The sequence below is a fragment of the Ursus maritimus genome, assembly GCF_017311325.1.
Source record: "Ursus maritimus isolate PB19 chromosome X unlocalized genomic scaffold, ASM1731132v1 scaffold_X1, whole genome shotgun sequence".
NCBI lineage: Eukaryota > Metazoa > Chordata > Mammalia > Carnivora > Ursidae > Ursus > Ursus maritimus.
This window is the reverse complement of record NW_024423319.1, coordinates 15870283-15879370: the sequence shown is the minus strand read 5'-3', so window position 1 is coordinate 15879370 and position 9088 is coordinate 15870283.

Sequence of the window (9088 nt, the reverse complement as noted above, 5' to 3'; positions counted from 1 at the left end):
CCCCCCTTTCTTTATCCCTTTCTTCTCCTACCAATCTTCCTAATTCTTATGTTCCATAGATGAGAGAAACCATATGATAAGTGTCTTTCTCTGCTTGACTTATTTCACTTAGCATTATCTCTTCCAGTGCCGTCCATGTTGCAGCAAATGTTGAGAATTTGCTCTTTCTGATAGCTGAGTAATATTCCATTGTATCTATGGACCACAACTTCTTAATCCAGTCATCTGTTGAAGGGCATCTCGATTCCTTCCATGCTCAGCAAACCGCCAGGAAAGCCGCCAGAGAACAAAAGCCTGGAAATACCGGCTCACAGCATGCCCATCCCCATCCCCCGCGAGGGGCGAGAGTCTACCCAAACAGGGTTGCCTGAGTATCGTGGGGCAGGACCCTCCCAGAAGGCGAGCTGAAAATCAAGAGAAGCCCACATCCCTAAGATCCCTATAAAACAAGGGCGCACGGCCTGGGTCCCAGTCAATAATTTGGGCTCTGGACAACCCCGCAACGTCTCCTCATCAGAATGACGAGAAGGAGAAGTCCCCCCCAGCAAAAAAAAGATAATGAGTCTGTGGCCTCTGCCATAGAACTAATGCATATGGATATAACCAAATTATCAGAAATGGAATTCAGAGTAACAATGGTCAAGATGTTGTGTAGACTTGAAAAAAGTATTAACGAAAATGTTAATGAGAATATAGAATCTCTAAGGGTGGAAATGAGAGCGAATTTGGCAGAAATTAAAAATTCTATGAATCAAATGCAGTCAAAATAGAGCTCTGACGTGCCAGGGTGAATAGGTAGGACGAATCGGCGGGTGGAGAATGGGTTAGTAGAAGAAAAAACTAAAATAGAATCTGGACTCAAAAAAATCCACACTCAGGAATGTAGGTTTCGGGAGATTATTGACTCAATGAAACGTTCCAATATCAGAATCATCGGCATCCCCGAGGGGGTAGAGAAAAACAGAGGTCTAGAAGAGATATTTGAACAAATTGTAGCTGAAAACTTCCCTAATCTAGGAAGGGAAACAAGCTTTTGTGTCCAAGAGGCAGAGAGGACCCCTCCCAAGCTCAACCACGTCAAACCTACGCCACGTCACGTCATAGTGCATTTCTCAAATATTAGATCCAAGGATACAGTATTGAAAGCGGCCAGGGCAAAGAAATTTCTCACGTAACAAGGCAAAGGTATCAGAATTACGTCAGACCTGTCTACACAGACCTGGAATGAGAGAAAGGGTTGGGGGGGCATTTTTAAAGCTCTTTCAGAGACAAACATGCAGCCAAGGATCCTCTATCCAGCAAGGCTGTCACTCAGAATGGATGGAGAAATAAAGACCTTCCAGAATCACAGTCATTGACCAATTTTGTAACCACAAAACCAGTCCTACAGGAGATATTAAGGGGGGTTCTCTAAAAGTAAAAAGGTCCCAAGAGTGATACAGAACAGAAAGTCACAATCTATAGAAACAAAGACTTACTGGCAACATGGCATCATTAAAATCATATCTCTCAATAATCAGTCTCAATGTAAATGGCCTAAATGCTCCCATAAATGCCACAGGGTTGCAGATTGGATAAAAAGACATGACCCATCCATTTGCTGTCTACAAGAGACTCATTTTGAACCTAAAGATACATTCAGACTGAAAGTAAATGGATGGAATACCATCTTTTATGCCAATGGACCTCAAAAGAAAGCTGGGGTAGCAATTCTTATATCAGACAGATTGGATTTTAAACTAAAGAATACAGTTAGAGACACAGAAGGGCACTATATTATTCTTAAAGGATGTATCCAACAAGTGGATATGTCAATTATAAATATATATGCCCCCACCAGGGGAGCAGCAAGATACACAAGCCAACTCTTAACCAGAATAAAGAGACATATAGATAAAAATACGTTGATAGTAGGGGACCTCAACACTCCACTATCAGCAATAGACAGAGCATAGGAGCAGAAAACCAACATAGAAACAAGAGCTTTGAATGCCATACTCGACGAGTTGGACCTCATAGATATATATAGAACACTACACCCCAGTGCCAAAGAATACTCATTCTATTCTAATGCCCATGGAACATTCTGAAGAATAGACTATGTTCTGGGACACAAAACAGGTCTCAACCAATACCAAAAGACTGAAATTATTCCCTGCATATTCTCAGACCACAACGCTCTGACATTGGAACTCAACCACAAGGAAAAATTTGGAAGAAACTCAAACACTTGGAGACTAAGAACCATCCTGCTCAGGAATGACTCAATAAAGCAGGAAACCAAAAATTAATTTAAACAATCTATGGAGATCAACGAGAATGAAAACACAATGGTCCAAAACCTATGGGATACTTCAAAGGCAGTCCTAATGGGGAAATACATAGCCATCCAAGCCTCACTCAAGAGAATAGAAATCTAAAATGCAGTTTTTATATTCTCACCTCAAGAAGCTGGAACAGCAACAGAGGGACAGGCCTAATCCACTCACGAGGAAGCAGTTGACCAAGATTAGAGCAGAAATCAACGAATTAGAAACCAGGAGTACAGGAGAGCAGATCAATAGGACTAGAAGCTGGTTCTTTGAGAGAATCAATAAAATTGACAGACCGCTGGCAAGACTTATACAGAAGAATAGAGAAAGGACCCAAATTAATAAAATTATGAATGAAAAAGGAGAGGTCACAACCAACACCAATGAAATTGGAAGGATTATTAGAAACTTTTATCAACAGCTATATGCCAATAAATTCAGCAATCTGGAAGAGATGGAGGCCTTCCTGGAAACCTATAAACTACCAAGACTGAAACAGGAAGAAATTGATTTTTTAAACAGGCCAATTAATTATGAAGAGATTGAATCAGTGATAAACTACCTTCCAAATAACAAAACTCCAGTCCCAACGGTTTTCCTGGGGAATTCTACCAAACATTCAAAGAAGAAATAATACCTATTCTCCTAAAGCTATTTCAAAAAATAGAAACAGATGGAAAGCTACCAAACTCATTCTATGAGGCCAAATCACCTTGATCCCCAAACCAGGCAAAGACCCCATCAAAAAGGAGAATTACAGACCAATTTCCCTAATGAATATGGACGCCAAAATCCTCAACAAGATCCTGGCTAATAGAATCCAACAGTACATTAAAAGGATTATCCATCATGACCAAGTGGGATTCATACCTGGGATGCAAGCATGGTTCAACATTCGCAAACTGATCAGCGTGATACATCATATCAACAGGAAAAGACTCAGGAACCATATGATCCTCACAATTGATGCAGAAAAAGCATTTGACAAAATACAGCATTCTTTCCTGATTAAAAGCCTTCAGAGTGTAGAAATAGAGGGTACATTTCTCAATCTCATAAAAGCCATCAATGAAAAGCCTACAGCAAATATTATTCTCAATGGGGAAAAGCTGGAAGCCTTTCCCTTAAGATCAGGAACACGACAAAGATGCCCACTCTCGCCACTATTATTCAACATAGTACTAGAAGTCCTGGCAACAGCAATCAGACAACAAAAAGGGATAAAAGGTATCCAAATCGGCAGAGAAGAAGTCAAACTGTTTCTCTTCGCAGATGACATGATACTCTATATGGAAAACCCAAAAGAATCCACTCCCAAACTATTAGAAGTTATAGAGCAATTCAGTAATGTGGCGGGATACAAAATCAATGCTCAGAAATCAGTTGCATTTCTATACACGAATAATGAGACTGAAGAAAGAGAAATTAGAGAATCTGTCCCATTTACAATAGCACCAAAAACCATACGTTACCTTGGAATTGACTTAACCAGAGACGTAAAGGACTTATATTCTAGAAACTATAAATCACTCTTGAAAGACATTAAGGAAGACACAAAAAGATGGAAAAATATTCCATGCTCATGGATTGGAAGAATTAACATAGTTAAAATGTCCATGCTACCTAGAGCAATCTACACTTTCAATGCTATCCCGATCAAAATACCGATGACATTTTTCAAAGAAATGGAACAAATAGTCCTTAAGTTTGTATGGAACCAGAAAAGGCCCCGAGTCTCCAAGGAACTGTTGAAAAGGAAAAACAAAGCTGGGGCATCACAATGCCGGATTTTGAGCTGTACTACAAAGCTGTACTACAAAGCTGTGATCACAAAGACAGCATGGTACTGGCACAAAAACAGACACATAGACCAATGGAACAGAATAGAGAACCCAGAAATGGACCCTCGGCTCTTTGGGCAACTAATCTTTGATAAAGCAGGAAAAACATCCAGTGGAAAAAAGACAGTCTCTTCAATAAATGGTGCTGGGCAAACTGGACAGCTACATGCAAAAGAATGAAACTTGACCACTCTCTCACACCATACACAAAAATAAACTCCAAATGGATGAAAGACCTCAATGTGAGACAGGAATCCATCAAAATCCTAGAGGAGAACATAGGCAGCAACCTATATGACATCGGCCAAACAACCTTTTTCATGACACATCTCCAAAGGCAAGAGAAACAAAAGATAAAATGAACTTGTGGGACTTCATCAAGATAAAAAGCTTCTGCACAGCCAAGGAAACAGTCAAAAAAACTAAGAGGCAGCCCACGGAATGGGAGAAGATATTTGCAAATGACACTACAGATAAAAGACTTGTATCCAAGATCTACAAAGAACTTCTCAAACTCAATACATGAGAAACAAATAAACAAATCAAAAAATGGGCAGAAAATATGAACAGACACTTTTCCAGTGAAGACATACAAATGGCTAACAGACACATGAAAAAGTGTTCCAAATCATTAGCCATCAGGGAAATTCAAATCAAAATCACACTAAGATACCACCTTACACCAGTTAGAATGGCAAAAATAGACAAGGCTAGAAACAACAAATGTTGGAGAGGATGTGGAGAAAGGGGATCCCTCCTACATTGTTGGTGGGAATGCGAGTTGGTACAGCCACTCTGGAAAACAGTGTGGAGGTCCCTTAAAAAGTTAAAAATTGAGCTACCCTATGACCCATCCATAGTACTACTGTGTATTTACCCCAAAGATACAGACGTAGTGAAGAGAAGGGCCATATGCACCCCAATGTTCATAGCAGTATTGTCCACAATAGCCAAAGCATGGAAGGAATCGAGATGCCCTTCAACAGATGACTGGATTAAGAAGTTGTGGTCCATAGATACAATGGAATATTACTCAGCTATCAGAAAGAGCAAATTCTCAACATTTGCTGCAACATGGACGGCACTGAAAGGATAATGCTAAGTGAAATAAGTCAAGCAGAGAAAGACACTTATCATATGGTTTCTCATCTATGGAACATAAGAATTAGGAAGATTGGTAGGAGAAGAAAGGGATAAAGAAAGGGGGGGTAATCAGAAGGGGGAATGAAGCATGAGAGACTATGGATTCTGAGAAACAAACTGAGGGCTTCAGAGGGGAGGGGGTGGGAATGGGATAGATTGGTGATGGAGTAGATAAGGAGGGCACGTATTGCATGGTGCACTGGGTGTTATACGCAACTAATGAATCATCAAACTTTATCAGAAACCAGGGATGTACTGTATGGTGACTAACATAATATAATAATAAAAATAATAAGTCAGACAGAGAAAGGCAAATACCATATGATTTCACTCATATGTGGAATTTAAGAAACAAAACTAATGAGCAAAGGGAAAAAGAGAGAGAGAGAGAGCAAACCAAGAAACAAACCCTTAACTATAGAGAAGAAACTAGTTGTTTAGAATGAGGGGTTGGGGGATGGGTGGAATAGGTGATGGGATTAAGGAGTGCACCTGTTGTGATGAGCACTGAGCAATGTATGGAATTATTAAATCGCTATATTGTATACCTGAAACTAATATAAGACCGGATGTTAACTATACTGAAATTAAAATAAAAACCTTAATATCTAAAAAAGGAGTATCATTTGGTAATAAAAGGAATTCTCAGGAAGGAACAGATTTGAAGAGAGAAAGACCTTTTGAACATTTTAGTTTTCAGTTTGAGGTGCCTGTGAGGAATCTAAAAGTGATCTCTCAAATGCAGTTGACTGAAGGTTCTTGAGTTTAATAGACAGGTATGAGATAGATTTAGAAAAGTAAATATTATTAGTATAGTGGAAACAACTGGGGTAGATAAAATCAATCTGGAAGAATAAGGGGTGGGAAGATGACTAAGAAAAGAAAATGTCTCAGACATGTATATCTAACTGCTTACTTAACAGCCACATATCCCCTTGATCTTTATGTTCTGGCTATAATGTTACTTATAGTATTCCAAAAGTGCCAGTGTATATGCTATTCCTTCTACCTAATATTAGCTTTCTCTCCCTTCTCCCTCTTGTTATTCTTTTTTTTTTTTTAAGATTTTATTTATTTATTCTACAGAGATAGAGACAGCCAGCAAGAGAGGGAACACAAGCAGGGGGAGTGGGAGAGGAAGAAGCAGGCTCATAGCGGAGGAGCCTGATGTGGGAAGCTCCCAGAACGCGGGATCACGCCTGAGCCGAAGGCAGACGCTTAACGCTGTGCCACCCAGGCGCCCCGCCTCTTGTTATTCTTTAGTTAATTCCTTTTCATTTTCAGGACTGCATTTGGCATTGACTCAATGGAAACCTTCTTCCAATATGCATGCACATTCCTATTATAGTGCCTGTTGTGGGTTGAATTTTGTCCCTACACATTTCACATGTTGAAATTAATCCTCAATACCACAGAATGTGACTGCATTTGGATATAGGCCTTCAAAGAGGTAATTCAGTTAAAATGAGGTCATATGTGTGGGATCTGATCCAATATGACTGATGTGCTTATAAGGAGAGAAGATTAGGACACAGACAACACAGAGACCAAGGGGTGACTATGTGAGGACTCAGCAAGAAGGTGGCCACCTGCAAGCCAAGGAGAGAGGCTTTAAGAAATAACAACCCTGGAGCACCTGGGTGCTCAGTCAGTTAAGCTTCTGACTTTTGATCTCAGCTTGGGTCTTGATGTCAGGGTGATGAGTTCAAGCTCTTGGGCTCCAGGCTGGGCTTGGAGCCTATTAAAAAAAGGGTAACAACCCTGCCAATATCTTGATCTGGACTTCCAGGGTCTAGAACTGTGAGAAAATAAATGTCTCTTGTTTAAGTAACCCAGTCTGTGCTACTTTGTTATGGCAACACTTGCATACTAAAAACAGTACTTTTACATATGCTGTAATTGCTTAAATATATAATTGCAGTGAATACATCATCCCTAGAGAACACCAGTATTTAGGTACAGGGGAAAAACGATACTGTGAAGTAGAATGAAAAAGAAATGGCCAAGATGCAAGAGGAAAATGAAGAAAGCTGTATCAAGAAAGCAAGGAAAGAGGGGCGCCTGGTGGCTCAGTCAGTTAAGCAACTCTTGATTTCGGCTCAGGCCTTGATCTCAGGTGCGTGAGATAGAGACCCACACCCAGCTCCATACTCAGTGTGGAGTGTGCTTGAGATTCTCTCTCTGCCCTCCTCTTCCTGCTCGCACATTCTCTTTCTTGAAAGAAAGAAAGAAAGAAAGAAAGAAAGAAAGAAAGAAAGAGAGAGAGAAAGAGAGAGAGAGAGAAAGAAAGAAAGAAAGAAAGAAAGAAAGAAAGAAAGAAAGAAAGAAAGAAAGAAAGAAAAAGCAAGGAAGGAAAGAGTTTGCTAGTGTGGCTTCACAGGTGCAGACACAGTCCAACTTAACATATATATTTTAAATATGTGCAGTTAATTGTATGTCAATCATACCTTAATAAAAGTTTTTAAAAGGAATTGACTGAGATCAAATAACACAAAAATGTCAAAATAAGAATTAAAGAATATTCATTGTATAAAAGCATCTAGGACATATTTACAAACATCTAGGGAAAGTAGAGCCAGGCAACATGGAATGAAGAACAAAATGCCTTTTCTAATAAATCTATAACATAACTTGATACAAAAGAGAAGCCTACGAACTATGAATGTTGTGGTTTACATAGGCAATTTTATCGCAACAGGCAATATTCTAGTAGGCAGATCTTGATTCTCAAGAGCGTATTTTGATTATCATGATACAATTTTACCTCTGAGCTTCTTCTTTCCTGTAAGAAGCTACACTTAGACATATATTATAGCAACTTTTAAATTTATATTAGATCTGAAACATCCTTATGGATCACAGTAAGAACGGACTCCTGATCTTATCATTCACTAAACTGAACCAGCAATGTTGTGCTGTCCGCACATTAAAGACAGCAGCCTGAAGAAAATATGCAAGCCCTAGACCACACAGACGATCCATCAATATCAGCATCCATTGCAGTTTTAAACTTCAGAAATGATCCAAGTGTAGTGGGGGTTGAAAATTTGGTTCTCAGCCTTGGACCATGAAGCTGGCATGGCTTGGCAGAATGCTAAAACCTGAGGGGTCTAAGAAATGGTTTGTAAAATGAATGAATCAATGATCACACTCACAAAAAACTGATACTACTATTTTAAAATGAACATAGATATTTGAGGAAAATATAAATAAATTAAACCATATTATTTGAATAATGATATCTTCTGTCAAGTGTTTTCTTAATCACTGATATTAAAGTGAAATTAAAAATTATTGAGTGAGGGATGCCTGGGTGGCTCAGTGGTTGAGTGTCTCCTTCGGCTCAGGTCAGATCCAGGGTCTGGATTGAGCCTGCATTGGGTTCCTTGCTCAGTGGGAGCCTGCTTCTCCCTCTCCCTCTGCCTGCTGCTCCCTGCTTGTGCTCTCTTGCACGCTTTCTCTCTCTTAAATAAATAAACTCTTAAAAAAATAAGATATTATGCAATATGAATATTAACATTAAAATATACCTGAGACTCTAAATGGTTGGAACCTTTTGTTACCCATAGTAGCATTTTCTAGTTGGTTCCATAAATTTGGAAAAACTGCATATAACAACCCTTTTACCTGTGATAAAACATTCTTTTAATTTTGTTTCCTCAGCATCCAAAACTTATTTGAGCACAGAACACTTTTCTCCATTCCCAGAATACATATCAACATCCCAAGAAACACTGTTTTCCACAAAGATATTTCCAATCCCAACTGGGATCACTGCAGAAGGAGAGAGTA